Below are 20,244 nucleotides of genomic sequence, written 5' to 3'. Positions count from 1 at the left end.
CTATATGTTGCCAATTTGTACTTCCCAAACGCTTAGTACAGTGCTCTGCACATAGTAAGCGCTCAATAAATACAATTGATGATGATGATGATGGTGCCAACCACTTTACTAAGCGCCTGGGCAAGAATACCCAGGTGAGAATTAGGTGCAACAAAGAACCTCTCTTAAGTATTATTACTCTGTTTATTTTATTTGTACATATTTATTCTATTTGTTTTATTTTGTTACTGTGTTTTGTTCTCTGTCTCCCCCTTCTAGACTGTGAGCCCACTGTTGGGTAGGGACTGTCTCTATATGTTGCCAACTCGTACTTCCCAAGCGCTTAGTACAGTGCTCTGCACACAGTAAGTGCTCAATAAATACGATTGATTGATTGATTGATTGATTAAGCAGTTCCAAGGAGCAACTTGAGAACTAACGGCAAAATCACGTTTGCTCACAACCGTGATTAATAATAATAATAATAATAATAGTGATGGGATTTGTTAAGCGCTTATTATATGCAAAGCACTGTTCGAAGCTGCTGGGGAGGTTAAAAGGTGATCAGGTTGTCCCTCGGGGGGCCTCACAATTTTAATCCCCATTTTCCAGATGAGATAACTGAGGCATACAGAAGCTGTGACCTGCCCAAAGTCACCCAGCTGACAGTTGGCGGAGCCGGGATTTGAACCCGTGAGCTCTGACTCCAAAGCCCGGGCTCTTTCCACTGAGCCACGCTGCTTCTCTATAATAATAATGTTGGTATTTGTTAAACGCTTACTATGTGCACTGTTCTAAGTGCTGGGGTCGATACAAGGTAATCAGGTTATCCCATGTGGGGCTCACAGTCTTCATCCCCATTTGACAGATGAGGGAACTGAGTCCCAGAGAAGTGAAGTGACTTGCCCAAGGTCACACAGCTGACAAGTGGCGGAGCCGGGATTAGAACCCATGACAGCGCTTACTGTGGGCAGAGCACTGTACTAAGCGCTTGGGAAGTAGGGAAGCAGCGTGGCTCAGCGGAAAGAGCCCGGGCTTTGAAGTCAGAGGTCATCGGTTCAAATCCCGGCTCTGCCACTTGTCAGCTGTGTGACTTTGGGTAAGTCACTTCACTTCTCTAGGCCTCAGTTACCTCCTCTGTAAAATGGGGATTAAGACTGTGAGCCCCATGTGGGACAACCTGATCACCTTGTAAATTCCCCAGCGCTTAGGACAGTGCTTTGCACATAGTAAGCACTTAATAAATACCATCATTATTATTATAATTGTTATTATTCTGGCTCCCCAGCTCGTGCTCTTTCCACTGAGCCACTCTGCTGTGAGCCCCTCGTGGGACAACTTTTGATCACCTTGTAACCTCCCCAGCACTTAGAACAGTGTTTTGCACATGGTAAGCGCTTAATAAATGCCTTCATTATTATTATTACCCCAGCACTTAGTACAGTGCCTGGCACGTAGTAAGTGCTTAACAAATGCCGCAGAAAAAAGGCAGCTTTTGGAGAGGGAGCAGGAGGACTGATGGACAGTGACAGGGAGAGATGGAGCAGGAGGGCAAGGCCAAGAGCGACCAGATGTAACCTCCCCAGCGCTTAGAACAGTGCTTTGCACATAGTAAGCACTTAATAACTGCCATTATTGTTATTATTATTATTAGATGTGGGCCCTGCTCATTACTCTGCTTCCGCACTGGGGGGGAAGAACACTTTTTGCAGTTGATCCCCCATAGCAAGTACCGATTTTCATGAGGTCATAAAGGCTACTTTTTTCATTCATTCATTCATTCATTCAATCGTATTGAGTGCTTACTGTGTGCACAGCACTGTACTAAGCGGTTGGGAAGTACAAGTTGGCAACATATAGAGCCGGTCCCTACCCAACAATGGGCTCACAGTCTAGAAGGGGGAGACGACAGACAACAAAACAAAACATAGTAACAAAATAAAATAAATAGAATAAATATGTACAAACAAAATAGAGTAATAAATAAGTACAAACATATATACAGGTGCCGGGGGAGGAGAAGGAGGTAAGGGGGGGGATTCATTCGATCGTATTTATTGAGCTCCCACTGTGTGCAGAGCACACATTCAACTTGCCTTGTGGTCGTCCTGGGGGAGAAAGGATGTAGAACTTTTTTGAAACGTTGAGTGCCATGTTATTGCTGACTTTTTAAAAGTGGTTTTAAAATAAGGAAAAAAGCGAAATATACCTGCCTTTTAAGGGGGGATAAAAGGGGCTTTGTCACGAAAACCTCTTCCCCCTTCTAGACTGTGAGCCCACTGTTGGGTAGGGACCGTCTCTATATGTTGCCAACTTGGACTTCCCAAGCGCTTAGTACAGTGCTCTGCACACAGTAAACGCTCAATAAATACGATTGATTGATTGGGCAGCCGCGTGAGCCGTCGCTCACCGTTTCTGGACTATAATCCAGAACTGTATTTTTATGGACAAAGTATGGAAGAGCGTCTCCCTCAGACCCACTCAGAGATGCAGTCTCACCACCGGCCGCTCATCTTTGGACCTCGAGGTCCATTCGACATCTTTCCTGAATCATAAAATCCAAGATTAGGAGCGGCATGGCTGAGTGGCCGGAGCCCGGGCCTCGGAGTCAGGCGGACCTGGGTTCAAACTCTGGCTCGGCCGCTTGTCTGCTGCGTGACCTTGAGGAAGTCACTTCACTCCTCTGGGCCTCAGTTCCCTCATCTGGAAAATGGGAATTAAGAGTGTGAGTCCCGGGTCTGACCTGATTACTTTGTATTTACCCCAGCGCTTAGAACAGCGCTTGACACATAACATTTTTAAATGCTATCATCGAGATTGGTCTCTGCTGTTTGTTCTCACCCGTCCTCATCCCATCCTTGGAGCAGACCCGGGTTGCCGCTTTTCTTTGGGTTCTTCCCCCACGACCACTGTATACAGCCGAGAAAAAAAAAACCACTGCTTTCTGGAGTCCTTGGGATAATAATAATAATAATAATAATAATAATAATAATAATAATAATAATAATCAACCACTGCTTGCTGGAGTCCTTGGGATAATAATAATGATAATAATAATAATAATAAACCACTGCTTGCTGGAGTCCTTGGGATAATAATAATAATAATAATAATAATAATAATGGTATTAATCAATCAATTGTATTTATTGAGCGCTTACTGTGTGCAGAGCACTGTACTAAGTGCTTGGGAAGTACAAGTTGGCTTACTATGTGCAAAGCACTGTTCTGAGCACTGGGGAGTGCTCTGCACATAGTAAGCGCTCAATAAATACGATTGATGATGATGGGGAGGTTACGAGGGAATCAGGTTGTCCCACGGGGGGGTGCTCACAGTTTGAATCCCCATTTTCCAGATGAGGTAACTGAGGCCCGGAGCAGTGAAGTGACTTGCCCAAAGTCACCCAGCCGGCAGTTGGCGGAGTCGGGATTTGAACCCACGACCTCCGCCTCCAAAGCCCGGGCTCTTTCCACGGAGCCGGATCGCAGCGTTGGAAGGGTGGACTTTCAACCGAGAGATGCTTCCGTTGAGAAGCTGTGAGCTGTTTGAGGGCGGCCCGTGGGGCGGAGGAGGAGAAACTGTTTAGATACCTAGGCGTTGTCAGCAGGTGATGCACCGTGAAAACAGCAGCCGCTTCTATCCCAAACTTCCTCCTGGTGATATTTTCCAGGAACCGTGACCATTTGTGGTTTCTAAGGGATCCCAAGGCATTAAGAGACCAGGTGTTGGCCCGGCATTCCTGGCTGGACTCCAGGTTTTGTCGCTAAATCCCGCCTACTGAGCTCTTCTGATGCCCCTCCGGGCTAATCCTGGCTTTGCTCCCCATGCAGTTGTTGTTTGATTTGGGGCTTTCATCATCATCATCATCATCATCAATCGTATTTATTGAGCGCTTACTATGTGCAGAGCACTGTACTAAGCGCTTGGGAAGTCCAAGTTGGCAACCTATAGAGACAGTCCCTACCCAACGGTGGGCTCACAGTCTAAAAGGGGGAGACAGAGAACAAAGCCAAACATACTAACAAAATAAAATAAATAGAATAGCTATGTACAAGTAAAATTAATAAATAAATAAAATCAGGGTTACAGATAAAGCCAGAACCCAAACAATTAGACTTGTTGTTGGCAATATGCCTTGAGGGATGTTGGTGGTAAAGGCCCCTGTCTTTAGAGAAGCAACGTGGCTCAGTGGAAAGAGCCCGGGCTTTGGAGTCAGAGGTCATGGGTTCAAATCCCAGCCCCGCCGATTGTCTGCTGTGTGACTTTGGGCAAGTCACTTCACTTCTCTGGGCCTCAGTTCCCTCATCTGTAAAATGGGGATGAAGACCGTGAGCCCCACATGGGACAACCTGATCACCTTGTATCCTTCCCAGCGCTTAGAACAGTGCTTTGCACAGAAGTGCTTAATAAATCCCATCATTGTTACTATTATAAAAGGAGTTGTGCAAGGAGAACAGACTCGCTTTCATTATTGCAGTTGCCGCAGATCTGCCCCCGAGATCGCTCCAGTTGTTGCGTGGTATTTGGTGAGCACCTAAAATGTGCCCAAGCGCTGGGGTAGGTACAGGGTGATCAGGTCAGCCCCATTCTCAGTCCCACACGGGGCTCCCGGACTAAATAAGTCGTAATTCTATTTATTTTATTTTGTTAGTATGTTTGGTTTTGTTCTCTGTCTCCCCCTTTTAGACTGTGAGCCCGCTGTTGGGTAAGAGAAGCAGCGTGGCTCAGTGGAAGGAGCCCGGGCTTTGGAGTCAGAGGTCATGGGTTCAAACCCTGGCTCTGCCAATTGTCAGCTGTGTGACTTTGGGCAAGTCACTTAACTTCTCTGTGCCTCAGTTACCCTATCTGTAAAATGGGGGTTAAGACTGTGAGCCTCACATGGGACAACCTGATCAACTTGTATCTACCCCAGTGCGTAGAACAGTGCTTTGCACATAGTAAGCGCTTAACAAATGCCAACATTATTATTATTATTAGGGACTGTCTCTATATGTTGCCAACTTGGACTTCCCAAACGCTTAGTACAGTGCTCTGCACACAGTAAGCGCTCAGTAAGTACGATTGATGATAGAGAGAACAGGTTTTGAAATCCCCATTTTACAGCCGAGGAAACAGAGGCACAGAGAAGTGAAGCAGCGTGGCTCAGTGGAAATCAATCAATCAATCAATCGCATTTATTGAGCGCTTACTGTGTGCAGAGCACTGGACTAAGCGCTTGGGAAGTACAAGTTGGCAACATATAGAGACAGTCCCTACCCAACAGTGGGCTCACAAGAGCCCGGACTTTGGAGTCAGAGGTCATGGGTTCAAATCCCGGCTCCACCAACTGTCAGCTGTGACCTTGGGCAAGTCACTTCACTTCTCTGGGCCTCAGTTCCCTCATCTGTAAAATGGGGATGAAGACTGTGAGCCCCCCGTGGGACAACCTGATCACCTTGTATCCCCCCCAGAGCTTAGAACAGTGCTTTGCACATAGTAAGTGCTTAATAAATGCCATCATCATTATTATTATTAAGTCACTTAACTTCTCTGGGCCTCAGTTCCCTCATCTGTAAAATGGGGATGAAGACTTTGAGCCCCCCATGGGACAACCTGATCACCTTGCAACCTCCCCAGCGCTTAGAACATAGTAAGAGCTTAATAAATGCCATTATTATTATTATTAAGTGATTCGCCCAGTGTCACATTCATTCATTCATTCATTCAATCATATTTATTGAGCGCTTACTGTGTGCAGAGCACTGTACTAAGCGCTTGGGAAGTACAAGGCGGCAACATATAGAGACGATCCCTACCCAACAGTGGGTTCACAGTCTAGAAGGGGGAGACAGACAACAAAACAAAACATATTAACAAAATAAAATAAATAGAATGAATATGTGCAAGTAAAATAAATAGAGTAATAAATATGTACAAACATATGTACATATATACAGGTATTTTTAGAGGATGGGGGGATGGAGAAGTCACCCAACAGGCTCGTGGCAGAGCCGGGATTAGAACCCAGGGCCTCTGACTCCCAGCCCCGTGCACTTTCCGCTAGGCCACGCTGCTTTATACTATAAAAAGGCTGCCGGAGAAAATGTTTTTCCACCTTCCCCAGAAGGATATACTTGCTTAGTGCTTAGTGCTTAGTACAGTGCTCTGCACACAGTAAGCGCTCAATAAATACGATTGATGATGATGATGTGGATGTGTCTTTTCCCGGCCTACGCTTTTAAGCCAATTGAAATATTGATCTCGAGCTATCTTGTCTGTGTACTTTGCCCTTCCCTTGGCTAGGGCAGGAAAGGAGACCAGTCTGACATGGTTGATAATAAACTGTCCTCTTCGTAGGTAAGGTTCTCCTTTCTCTCTCTCGTGTTTCCAGGGAGCCTTAAACATTTACAAAGCCTTCCAGGGTATTTTTTGATTTTTGATGATGGTATTTTGATCATGATTTTTGATCAAGGCCCTGCTGAGAGCTCACCTCCTCCAGGAGGCCTTCCCAGACTGAGCCCCTTCCCTCCTCTCCCCCTCGTCCCCCTCTCCATCCCCCCCATCTTACCTCCTTCCCTTCCTCACAGCACCTGTATATATGGATATATGTTTGTACATATTTATTACTCTATTTTACTTGTACATATCTATTCTATTTATTTTATTTTGTTAGTATGTTTGGTTTTGTTCTCTGTCTCCCCCTTCTAGACTGTGAGCCCACTGTTCAGTAGGGACTGTCTCTATATGTTGCCAATTTGTACTTCCCAAGCACTTAGTACAGTGCTCTGCACATAGTAAGCGCTCAATAAATACAATTGATGATGATGATGATGGTATTTTTGATCATGGTATTTTTGATCGTGGTATTTTTAAAGCACTTACTATGTGCAAAGCACTGTTCTAAACGCTGGGGAGGTTACAAGGTGATCAGGTTGTCCCACATGGGGCTCACAGTGTTAATCCCCATTTTACAGATGAGGGAACAGGCCCAGAGAAGTTAAGTGACTTAATAATAATGATGGCATTTATTAAGCACTTACTATGTGCAAAGCACTGTTCTAAGCGCTGGGGAGGTTACAACGTGATCAGGTTGTCCCACGTGGGGCTCACAGTGTTAATCCCCATTTTACAGGTGAGGGAACAGGCCCAGAGAAGTTACGTGACTTAATTATAATAATAATGATGGCATTTATTAAGCGCTTACTATGTGCAAAGCACTATTCTAACTGCTGGGGAGGTTACAAGGTGATCAGGTTGTCCCACAGAGGGCTCACAGTCTTCATCCCCATTTACAGATGAGGTAACTGAGGCCCAGAGAAGTTGTGACTTAATAATAATGATGGCATTTATTAAGCACTTACTATGTGCAAAGCACTGTTCTAAGCGCTGGGGAGGTTACAAGGTGATCAGGTTGTCCCACAGAGGGCTCACAGTCTTAATCCCCATTTACAGATGAGGTAACTGAGGCACAGAGAAGTTAAGTGACTTAATAATAATAATAATAATGATGGCATTTATTAAGCATTTACTGTGTGCAAAGCACTGTTCTAACTGCTGGGGATGTTGCAAGGTGATCAGGTTGTCCCACGGGGGGCTCACAGTCTTAATCCCCATTTACAGATGAGGTAACTGAGGCCCAGAGAAGTGAAATGACTTGCCCAAAGTCACACAGCTGACACTTGGCCGAGTTGGGATTTGAACCCATGACCTCTGACTCCAAAGCCCGGGCTCTTTCCACCGCGCCACGCTGCTTCTAGTTTTTGTGAACGTTAATAACTTCTGGCGGCCCAGAAGGACACTATGCCCAAACCCTCGCAAAGTAACTGAATAACTAGATCATCCATCCCGCTACCGCCTCTCCTTCACGGTTTGTGGGTCGTTTTATAAAAATTTTGGCCCCGCACATCTTTAGGGGTTTCATCGCGCCGATTTTCCTCAGCGTATTAGCTGGCGTAGCAAATCACCATCATCATCTATCGTATTTATTGAGCGCTTACTGTGTGCAGAGCACTGGACTAATCAATCAATCAATCAATCGTATTTATTGAGCGCTTACTATGTGCAGAGCACTGAACTAAGTGCTTGGGAAGTACAAATTGGCAACACATAGAGACAGAGCGCTTGGGAAGTCCAAATTGGCAACATCTAGAGACAGTCCCTACCCAACAGCGGGCTCACAGTCTAAAAGGGGAGACAGAGAACAAAACCAAACATACTAACAAAATAAAATAAATAGAATAGAGATGTACAAGCAAAATAAATAAATAAATAGAGTAATAAATATGTACAAACATAGCAAATGTCCTCGTGCCCAACTTCTAAACTGTCGGACCTCACGCCTGCTTCTCCGGGGCCGTTCGCCTTCCTCAAAATTGCCATGCCAAATTCCCGTCGCTACCGTCGACTGGATCAAACGCTGCATTTCCCACGGACTTTCTCCACTGCCACCCCAGCTCCGTGATTCCCCCAGTCAGGCGGTGGCGTCCATCAAGTGCATCACGTTATTTCTACGGTCTGGTCAGGGTCACCGGTCGGAGACTGAACAGTTCTGGGCCTTTGGGCCTCCTCTGGGAGCAGGACTGTATATATGTTTGTACCCTCCCTCCCTTCCCCACAGCACCTGTATATATGTTTGTACATATTTTTTTACTCTATTTATTTATTTAATTTATTTCTACATATCTATTCTATTTTATTTTGTTAGTATGTTTGGTTTTGTTCTCTGTCTCCCCCTTTTAGACTGTGAGCCCACTGTTGGGTAGGGACTGTCTCTATATGTTGCCAATTTGGACTTCCCAAGCGCTTAGTACAGTGCTCTGCACATAGTAAGCGCTCAATAAATACGATTGATGATGATGATGATATTTATTACTCTATTTAACTTGTACATATCTATTCTATTTATTTTATTTTGTTAGTATGTTTGGTTTTGTTCTCGGTCTCCCCCTTTTAGACTGTGAGCCCAATGTTGGGTAGGGACTGTCTCTATATGTTGCCAATTTGGACTTCCCAAGCGCTTAGTCCAGTGCTCTGCACATAGTAAGCGCTCAATAAATAGGATTGATTGATTGATTGATTGATTGTCTGGCCCGCAGACCAGCGCCGGACGTCGGCTTGCCCTCTCTGCGGCCCCACCGCGGCTCCCGGCAGGAGCGGACACGCGGCTCCTTACTCCGGGAAGGACGGAGCGGTTGGGGGGAGAGGGTTGGCTTCTCCTCCTCCCCTGAACCATCCGAGTCGGGGCCCCGCGAAGCGTTCACCTCGGCCGTTTTAAAATCCAGTTTAAGAAAGGGACCGGTCCTGTCTCACCTCATGGTGCTTCTAGCCTGTGAGCCCACTGTTGGGTAGGGACCGTCTCTATATGTCGCCAACTTGGACTTCCCAAGCGCTTAGTACGGTGCTGTGCACACAGTAAGCGCCTAATAAATACGATCGACTGAGAAGGAGCTTGACACGGCCGCTGACGGGTTACCCTGGAGACGGCGGGCAGGATCAGGGGTAGGATGGGGAGATCAGGGAGGGGAAAGGGAAGAGAGGGATTGATTCTAGGAAGACACTTTGGAAAGCTAATTTCAGCCGTGTGCGTTTAAAACCCTGCACAGCATTAGAAGAAACCTCCGAAGCTGCCCTTTGAAAAATTTCCCAGCGGCTTAAAGTTTTCTTACGACCGCTCGTAACGTTCACAGATGCCCCGTGCGTGGACTGAAGTGTGTTTTTTATAGCAGACTAAATAAACCACTGATGTTTTTATAAATAAATAAACCCTTCCCAGACTGAGCCCCTTCCTTCCTCTCCCCCTCGTCTCCCTCTCCATCCCCCCCATCTTACCTCCTTCCCTTCCCCACAGCACCTGTATATATGTATATATGTTTGTACATATTTTTTACTCTATTTATTTATTTATTTTATTTGTACATATCTGTTCTATTTATTTTATTTTGTTAGTATGTTTGGTTTTGTTCTCTGTCTCCCCCTTTTAGACTGTGAGCCCACTGTTGGGTAGGGACTGTCTCTCTATGTTGCCAATTTGTACTTCCCAAGCGCTTAGTACTGTGCTCTGCACATAGTAAGCGCTCAATAAATACAATTGATGATGATGATGATGATGTTTTTGCATCATTTGGGAGCAGATCTTCTTCTGACCGTATATTAGGCAGGCGGTAAAACGTTTGTTGGGGGATCATCAATCGTATTTATTGAGATCAATAAATGGGATGGGGATGGGGAGATATTAACAGTTGCCCCTACATGTCGTGGACGCGTGTTCGGTGTTAGCGTGTCTCTGTAAGGGCTGTCCACGGAATGGTTATTTAGATGGTTGGGCGATGGAGCACGGAATTTGTAGGGCCGGTAGCAATTCTATGAGTATTAACTGTATTGGCACTGATTTTTGTATAGTCAAACGTGTTATTTGAAGCCTGATAGTTTAATCAATCAATCAATCAATCGTATTTATCGAGCGTTTACTGTGTGCAGAGCACTGTACTAAGTGCTTGGGAAGTACAAGTTGTTAACCAAAAAGCCCTCCATGATAATAGTAATAATTATGTATTCTTTAAGCACTTATTCTGTGCCAAACACTGTTCTAAGCATTGGGGTGGTTAAAAAGTTAATCAGGTTGGACACACTCCCTGTCTCACACTGGGCTCACATTCTGAATTCCCAGTTCTTACAGATGAGGTAACTGAGGCACAGAGAAGTTAAGTGAGTTGCCCGGGGTCACTCAGCAGACATGTGGAGGAGCTGGGATTAGAACCCAGGCCCTTCTGACTCCGTGCTGCTTAACTTTAGTCAAAATTCAAAGTAAACCAGGAATTAAGAAACATTAGCATAGCTGTGCAAAGGTCCTTTTTTTACAATTTTCAATCTTTCAAAACTCAAATTAGTTCACCATCTACTTTCGAATTTATAAACAATGCATCTAGTGGGTGGGCAGCCCTTCTGACTCCGTGCTGCTTAACTTTAGTCAAAATTCAAAGTAAACCAGGAATTAAGAAACATTAGCATAGCTGTGCAAAGGTACTTTTTTTTACAATTTTCAGTCTTTCAAAACTTAAATTAGTTCACCATCTACTTTTGAATTTATAAACAATGCATCTAGTGGGTGTGCAGTCCTTCTGACTCCGTGCTGCTTAACTTTAGTCAAAATTCAAAGTAAACCAGAAATTAAGAAACATCAGCATAGCTGTGTAATAAATGTACTTTTTTTTACAATTTTCAATCTTTCAAAACTCAAATTAGTTCACCATCTACTTTCGAATTTATAAACAATGCATCTAGTGGGTGTGCAGCCCTTCTGACTCCATGCTGCTTAACTTTAGTCAAAATTCAAAGTAAACCAGGAATTGAGACACTAGCATAGCTGTGCAAAGGTCCTTTTTTTACAATTTTCAGTCTTTCAAAACTCAAATTAGTTCACCATCTACTTTCGATTTTATAAACAATGCATCTAGTGGGTGTGCAGCCCTTCTGACTCCGTGCTGCTTAACTTTAGTCAAAATTCAAAGTAAACCAGGAATTAAGAAACACTAGCATAGCTGTGTAAAGGAACTTTTTTTTACAATTTTCAGTCTTTCACAACTCAAATTAGTTCACCATCTACTTTCGAATTTATAAACAATGCATCTAGTGGGTGGGCAGTTTAATTGCCCGAATAGATTGCTCGTGCTCTGTGTCGTATTTTCAAGTTATATAAAAATTTTACTAGCCTTTAGCCTGATGTATTTGAGGCCTGTTGATGTTCTAATATTTACCTACTGGTATAGTTATTGGTATACCTGTTCATATGAGAGTTCATAAATTCCACTTTTTACCATGTTCAGGAATCTAATTATAGACTAATGAACTGACCGCTTTTCATCAGACAAGCGGCAAAGGAGACCTGAAACTTTTCTATTAATTGTAGCGGTAGCAGTAAAGTTATCTGAGCATCACTAGGTTCATTGCACTGTAGCCAAGAGCTCGGGAAAGTACACTAGAAGTATAATAATTCATTCATTCAATCGTATTTATTGAGCGCTTACTGTGTGCAGAGCACTGTACTAAGCGCTTGGGAAGTACAGGTTGATGGTATTTGTTAAGTGCTTACTACTGTGCCAAGCACCGTTCTAAGCACTGGGGTGGGTATAATAATAATAATAATAATAATAATAATAATAATAATAATGATGATGATGATGATGGCATTTACTGAACACTGTTCTAAGCACTGGGGAGGTACAGGGTGATCATCTTGTCATTCATTCATTCACTCAGTCGTATTTATTGAGCGCTTACTGCGTGCAGAGCACTGTACTAAGTGCTTGGGAAGTACAGGTTGATGGTATTTGTTAAGCACTTACTACTGTGCCAAGCACCGTTCTAAGCACTGGGGTGAGTATAATAATAATAATAATGATGATAATGACATTTATTAAACACTGTTCTAAGCACTGGGGAGATACAGGGTGATCATGTTGTCATTCATTCATTCATTCAATCGTATTTATTGAGCGCTTACTGTGTGCAGAGCACTGGACCAAGCGCTTGGGAAGTCCAGGTTGGCAACATATAGAGACGGTCCCTACCCAACAGAGGGCTCACAGTCTAGAAGAGAGGGCTTCCCCCGCCAAAAAATGGGCTTACCCGGAAAATTTCCATTATTTTTTCACCTTAGATGTCATATAAATAAAAAAAAAAAACATTTTTTTTTTTCGTTTTTTCCAGTTTTTCCCGAGCTTTTCTCAGGTTCTTTTTTTCAAATCTTTTTCGTTTTTTTCCCGTTTTTTTTTTCACCTTCCATGTCATATAATTACCCCCCCTCCGCCACATGGGGCTCACGGTCTTCATCCCCATTTTCCAGACGAGGGAACTGAGGCCCAGAGAAGTGAAGTGACTTGCCCAGAGTCACCCAGCTGACAGTTGGCGGAGCCGGGATTTGAACCCATGACCTCCTGACTCCCAGCACCGGGCCTTGTCCATGACACCGCATCCCTGGCCCACAAGGAGCTCCCCCTTAAGAGAAGCAGCATGGCTCAATAGAAGGAGCACGGGCTTGGGAGTCAGAGGTCATGGGTTCAAATCCCAGCTCCGCCAGTTGTCAGCTGTGTGACCTTGGGCAAGTCACTTAACTTCTCTGGGCCTCAGTTACCTCATCCGTAAAGTGGGGATGAAGACTGTGAGCCCCACATGGGACAACTTGATCACCTTGTATCCTCCCCAGCGCTTAGAACAGTGCTTTGCACATAGTAAGCGCTTAACAAATGCCATCATTATTAGTCAGCGCTTTGAACAGTGCTTTGCACATAGTAAGCGCTTAACAAATGCCATCATCATTATTATTATTATTATTATTAACCAGGGAGGCGGGCCTAAAAAATAGTTAAAATTGGTGTGATCAAAATCAGTTGGTGGTATAATAGTTCATTATACCACCTAAGTGGTAGAGGGAGGTAGAAATAATTCAGGAGGACTGGAGGTGGGAGATAGGTCGCCAAGTCCCCGGGCTGCCGAAAGGGAGAAATACAGACATTTTTCGACGAGCAGTTTTTGTTTACTCCAGTTGAATTAGAGGAAAACCTTGCCTCCGGAAGAGTGGGTGGAATAAAGCCACCCCTCCAGGCCGGCAAGGCCGTGTCCGAGCATTTTTCTGTCCACCAAATCGTCATCCGGCCCCGATTCTCCATCCTCTCCGTGCCCCTTTCCTGTTCTCTTCCCCCACCCTTCGCCAGCCCAGTGGGGCGGGAAAGGGGAGCAGCAGTGTGGACGGCTTCTGGGCTCCTTCCTTCCTTCAATCATATTTATTGAGCGCTTACTGTGTGCAGAGCACTGGACTGGCCCTGCTGAGAGCTCACCTCCTCCAGGAGGCCTTCCCAGACTGAGCCCCTTCCTTCCTGTCCCCCTCTCCATCCCCCCATCTTACCTCCTTCCCTTCCCCACAGCACCTGTATATATGTATATATGCTTGTACATATTTATTACTCCATTTATTTATTTTATTTGTACGTAGCTATTCTATTTATTTTATTTTGTTAGTATGTTTGGTTTTGTTCTCTGTCTCCCCCTTTGAGACTGTGAGCCCACTGTTGGGTAGGGACTGTCTCTAGATGTTGCCAACTTGGACTTCCCAAGCGCTTAGTACAGTGCCCTGCACATAGTAAGCGCTCAATAAATACGATTGATGATGATGATGATGGACTAAGCGTTCCCTCACCCGTTCAGAACACGCCTGCCCAGCTGAGGATGGACAAGGGCACTCTGGAGGGCAAGCGGGCGGATGGGCAGGAAGAAGCCCCGGGGGCCGGGGCTCTGTGCGACAGTTATAATAATAATAATAATGGCATTTATTAAGCGCTTACTATGTGCAAAGCACTGTTCTGAGCGCTGGGGAGGCCACGACGCGATCAGGTTGGCCCACGTGGGGCTCACAGTCTTCATCCCCATTTTTTGGTTGAGGTAACTGAGGCCCAGAGCAGTGAAGTGACTGGCCCAGAGTCACACAGCTGACCATTGACAGAGCCGGGATTTGAACCCATGGCCTCTGACTCCAAAGCCCGGGCTCTTTCCACTGAGCCGCCCATCGGAGCCGCTTTCCAAGAAGCGGCGAGGGGTGGCCTGCCCACATTTCTCTCATTTATTTCTTTGACCGAATGTCGGGTTGCCATGGTAATAGATGCTAGAGAAATACACAGAATCAGCTCCCGGGGGACGGGGGCGGCAAATCTGGCAACCGGGTTTTGTTGGCTTTTTTAGACCTCGCCCAGTTATTTTGCCCAGGTTACCGAGAGCTCTCTACCTCCTGAATTGAAGCGATGAAGACTGTTGCCAATTTGGACTTCCCAAGCGCTTAGTACAGTGCTCTGCACACAGTAAGCGCTCAATAAATACGATGGATGATGATGAAGAGCCAGGAGCACGTAGCTCGATTCCACTTCGTAGCCCCTGATTCAGTCCGTCCAGCGTCAGCAATTCATTTAAAAGAAAGATATATTTTGTTGCTCTTTAAACCTTGGCTTCTAGGTTTCCATTTCCCTGGGTTTGATACGAGCCTCCGCTCTTTATCTTCAAATTATTCAAGGCCGCACTGGGACACAGTCTAAAGAGAGAAGGCAACGAGAAACCACGGGCCCCTTTTATCCTGATTTGAGGAGAAACGATGTAGCCAACTTGGGTGCAAGGGTAGAACGGGTGTCCTAATAATAAAAATAATAATAATGGCATTTGTTAAGCGCTTACTATGTGCAAAGCACTGTTCTAAGCGCTGGAGGGGGATACACCTTTATTTTATTTTGTTAATATGTTTTGTCGTCCGTCTCCCCCTTCTAGACTGTGAGCCCACTGTTGGGTAGGGACCGTCTCTACATCTTGCCAACGTGTACTTCCCAAGCGCTTAGTACAGTGCTCTGCACACAGTAAGTGCTCAATAAATGCGATTGATTGATTGATTGATTGATACACGGTGATCAGATTGTCCCACGGGGGGCTCACAGTCAATCCCCATTTCTAAATGAGGCCCAGAGAAGTGAAGTGACTTGCCCAAAGTCACCCCGCTGACCATTGGCGGAGCCGGGATTTGAACCCATGACCTCTGACTCCAAAGCCCGGGCGCTTTCCACTGCTTCTCTACTTCTCAAAGGGTCCTAGCAGCCTTTGGGAGTGGTCATCATCATCAGTCGTATTTATTGAGCGCTTACTGTGTGCAGAGCACTGGACTAAGCGCTTGGGAAGTCCAAGTTGGCAACATCTAGAGACAGTCCCTACCCAGCAGTGGGCTCACAGTCTAAAAGGGGGAGACAGAGAACAAAAGCAAACATACTAACAAAATAAAATAAATAGAATAGATATGTACAAGTAAAATAAAGTAACAAGTATGTACAAACATATATACATATATACAGGTGCTTGTTGGGCTGGTCATCATCATCATCATCATCAATCATATTTATTGAGTGCTTACTATGTATTTTGGTCCGGGAGTCAATCAATCAATCAATCAGTCCTGTTTATTGAGCGCTTACTGTGTGCAGAGCACTGTACTAAGCACTTGGGAAGTACAAATTGGCAACATATAGAGACAGTCCCTACCCAACAGTGGGCTCACAGTCTAAAAAGGGGAGACAGAGAACAAAACCAAACATACTAACAAAACAAAATAAATAGAATAGATATGTACAAATAAAATAAATAAATAGAGTAAAAAATATGTACAAACATATATCCATATATACAGGTGCTGTGGGGAAGGGAAGGAGGTAAGATGGGGGGGATGGAGAGGGGGACGAGGGGGAGAGGAAGCAAGGGGCTCAGTCTGGGAAGGCCTCCTGGAGGAGGTGAGCTCTCAGCAGGGCCTTGAATGGTCATTATTCATTCATTCCTTCAATCGTATTTATTGAGTGTTTACTGTGGTCCTGGCTCTCAGTCAGCGGGAGAAGCCGTAGAGGTCTGCGGAGGCCTCTACTAAGTCAGATTTGAGCGCTTACTGCGTGCAGGGTACTGTACTAAGCGCTCGGGAGAGTACAGTGTAGCAGACGCATTCCCTGCCCACAATATCCCTGGTCAACAGAGCGGGACTTGGGCTTCCCCTCGGAGACGAGGGGGAAGTGGGATTTTCGTGCATTGGGTGTTGCCCACCGTACTTCCAAAGGAGCTGCCGAGCGGAAACGGAGCCGGCCCGGAAAGCTGATGAAAGGAGACCGGAGGCTGCCGGCGCTGATAGATGCTTTCAGATGGTTGGGGCCTCGATTACAGCCTTCTTTAAATAATAATAATAATAATAATAATGGCACTTATTAAGCGCTTCCTATGCGCAAAGCACTGTTCTAAGTGCTGGGGAGGTTACAGGGTGATCAGTTTGTCCCATCGGAGGCTTACAGTCCTAATCCCCATTTTACAGATAACTGAGGCACAGAAAAGTGACTTGCCCAAAGTCAGCCAGCTGACAATTGGCGGAGCTGGGATTTGAACCCATGACCTCTGACACCAAAGCCCGGGCTCCTTCCACTGAGCCACGCTGCTTCTCTTGAAAATGACTCTAATTGGGAGGGAGCTCATTCAGTTGTATTTATTGAGTCCTTTATATAATAATAATAATGATGATGGCATTTATTAAGCACTTCCTATGCACAAAGCACTGTTCTAAGCGCTGGGGAGGTTACAAGGTGATCAGGTTGTCCCATCGGAGGCTCACGGTCTTCATCCCCATTTTACAGAGGTGGTAACTGAGGCCCAGAGAAGTGAAGTGGCTTGCCCAGAGTCACCCAGCTGACAAGTGGCGGAGCTGGGATTTGAACCCGTGACCTCCGACTCCAAAGCCCAGGCTCTTTCCACTGAGCCACGCTGCTTCTCTTTAAAATGACTCTAATTGGGAAGGAGCTCGTTCAATTGTATTTATTGAGTCCCTTATATAATAATAATAATAATGATGATGGCATTTATTAAGCACTTGCTATGTGCAAAGCGCTGGGGAGGTTACAAGGTTATCAGTTTGCCCCATCGGGGGTCTCACAGTCTTAATCCCCGTTTTACAGATGTTATAACTGAGGCCCAGAGAAGTGAAGTGACTTGCCCAAAGTCACCCAGCTGACAATTGGCGGAGCCGGGATTTGAACCCGTGACCTCCGACTCCAAAGCCCGGGCTCTTTCCACTGAGCCACGCTGCTTCTCTTGAAAATGACTCTAATTGGGAGGGAGCTCATTCAATTGTATTTATTGAGTCCTTTATATAATAATAATAATAATGATGGCATTTATGGAGCCGGGATTTGAACCCATGACCTACGACTCCAAAGCCCGGGCTCTTTCCACCGAGCCACGCTGCTTCTCAATGTTCGGTGGTGTTCTGCGTTCGCCAGCACTTACTCCGGTGCCTGGCTTAACGAATACCATCATCGTTCACCCTTTTCCCCAGGATTATCCTCTCCCGGCCCAAGGCAGCTTGGAAAAATGGCTCAAGGAGAATCCTTGTTGGAAAAGTTTTGAAAAAGAGGAGGCATTTTCAGTGGGGGTGAAATAGTTTGAAAGACGGCCTGCCGCACGGTTTCCGCGCACACAGCCGTTCTCCCAGTCGTGCTTTCCCGTCTCTTCATTTTCCCATCTCTTCCCCAGAATTTCCCCTTTGAGCTGGAAGAGAAGCAGCGATCCCGTCCCCCCCGTGCTGGGTTTTCCTTCCTCTCTCCTTCCCGCAGGGAAAACTGATGTTCTCTCTGTTGCCGTTTGAGACGTTTATAGTAATGGCATTTATTAAGTGCTTACTATGTGCAAAGCACTGTTCTAAGCACTGATGCTCCTGTTGTTTGTGGATCTTTGGCTTCCCAACGGGAAGGTTGGCGCTGCCACTTAACACTTACGCACTTTCCCCAGGCCTGGCGACTTAAAGGTAGCCTTGTGTGGCAATAATCAATCAATCAATCAATCAGTCGTATTTATTGAGCGCTTACTATGTGCAGAGCACTGTACTAAGCGCTTGGGAAGTACAAATTGGCAACATATACAGTCCCTACCCAACGGTGGGCTCACAGTCTAAAATGAATCAATCAATCAATCATATTTATTGAGCGCTTACTATGTGCAGAGCACTGTACTAAGCACTTGGGAAGTACAAATTGGCAGCATCTAGAGACAGTCCCTACCCAACAGTGGGCTCACAGTCTAAAATCAATCAATCAATCAATCATATTTATTGAGCGCTTACTATGTGCAGAGCACTGTACTAAGCACTTGGGAAGTACAAATTGGCAACATCTAGAGACAGTCCCTACCCAACATTGGGCTCACAGTCTAAATGGGGGAGACAGAGAAAAAAAAAAAAAACCAAACATACTAACAAAATAAAATAAATAGAATAGATATGTACAAGTAAAATAATTAAATAAATAAATAGAGTAATAAATCTGTACAAACATATATACATATATACAGGTGCTGTGGGTAAGGGAAGGAGGTAAGATGGGGGGACGGAGAGGGGGACGAGGGGGAGAAGAAGGAAGGGGCTCAGTCTGGAAAGGCCTCCTGTTACACAAGAAATGTGTGTAACACTAGCAGTTGAGGCTCGGAAAATCGAAACAATTTAAATAAACTCTGCAGAGACGTGGCGGTGGGCTAGCGGATAGAGCACGGGCCTGAGTGTCAAAAGGACTTTGGTTTTAATCCTGGCTCCTCCGCTTGTCTGCTGTGTGAAAGGACTTTGGTTTTAATCAATCAATCAATCAATCGTATTTATTGAGCGCTTACTGTGTGCAGAGCACTGTACTAAGTGCTTGGGAAGTACAAGTCGGCACCATATAGAGACAGTCCCTACCCAACAGTGGGCTCACAGTCTCCACTGGTCTGCGGCGTGACCTTAGGCGTGTCACCTCTCTGGGCCTCAGTTCCCTCACCTGGAAAATAATGGTGATGGGATTTGTGAAGCGCTCACTGTGCGCCAAGCACTGTGGGGGACACACGGCGATCAGGTTGTCCCACGTGGGGCTCACAGCCTTCACCCCCATCTTACAGGTGAGGGAACTGAGGCCCAGAGAAGTGACTTGCCCAAAGCCACGCAGCCGATAAGTGGCGGAGCCGGGATTCGAACCCGTGACCTCTGACGCCAAAGCCCATGCTCTTTCCACTGAGCCAGGCTGCTTCTCGGTAGTGACCGTCCGTGTGGAAATTGCAATACAGGCTGTCATTCATTCAGTAGTATTTATTGAGCGCTGCAATACGGACTGCGATTCATTCATTCAGTCGTATTTATTGAGCGCTTACTGTGCGCGGAGCACTGTACTAAGCGCACGGGAAGTCCAAGTCGGCACCATATAGAGACGGCCCCTACCCGACAACGGGCTCACAGTCTAGAAAGGGGAGACGGACGACAAAACATTTAGACGGGTGGGATAATCCAGTTTAATTCTGTTCATCTCCTAACGTGGCTTTTCTTCATGGAACTTTCAGCAGCGACAAGGCAGTACTTTGATTTTTAATCCGTATTTTCTCCCTTCCTCTCGTAGCGTCAAAGACAGTAATCTCCGACTGGCGGGTTAAGACGTTTAATATTTCGTTTACGAGGAGAGCACCCTGAGCGCGCAGAGCAACCGAGGGTGCCCGGGGCTTCTTCATTCTTGAAGGAATGTCTAAACCAGGAGTAGCTGTAACTCTTAAGTCAGTGTCCTTTACCTTTCGGCTGTGGGAAAAAACATGGGAACTGCAGGATTTCCCAAGTACTAAAATTAGGAATTTTTAAAAAAGACTGTAAGTAAATTTGGGTTCATATAGGTAATCTTTAAAGTAGAGAATAAAATGTTGGCATCCTCCAGTGCCCTACTCTGCCATCAT

The 20,244-nt window shown here is 45.5% G+C and overlaps 1 protein-coding gene across 5 annotated transcripts in view; it reads left to right on the top strand.

Moving 5' to 3' along the window:
• The window catches only part of ARID4B (AT-rich interaction domain 4B), a 109,381-nt gene that overhangs the window by 17,521 nt on the left and 71,616 nt on the right, over window positions 1-20,244 (top strand). The window lies entirely within an intron of this gene.

This window comes from Tachyglossus aculeatus, chromosome 19, assembly GCF_015852505.1.
Source record: "Tachyglossus aculeatus isolate mTacAcu1 chromosome 19, mTacAcu1.pri, whole genome shotgun sequence".
Taxonomy (NCBI): Eukaryota; Metazoa; Chordata; class Mammalia; order Monotremata; family Tachyglossidae; genus Tachyglossus; species Tachyglossus aculeatus.
The sequence above is the reverse complement of the archived record's forward strand: the minus strand, read 5'-3'. Positions and strand labels throughout refer to the sequence as shown.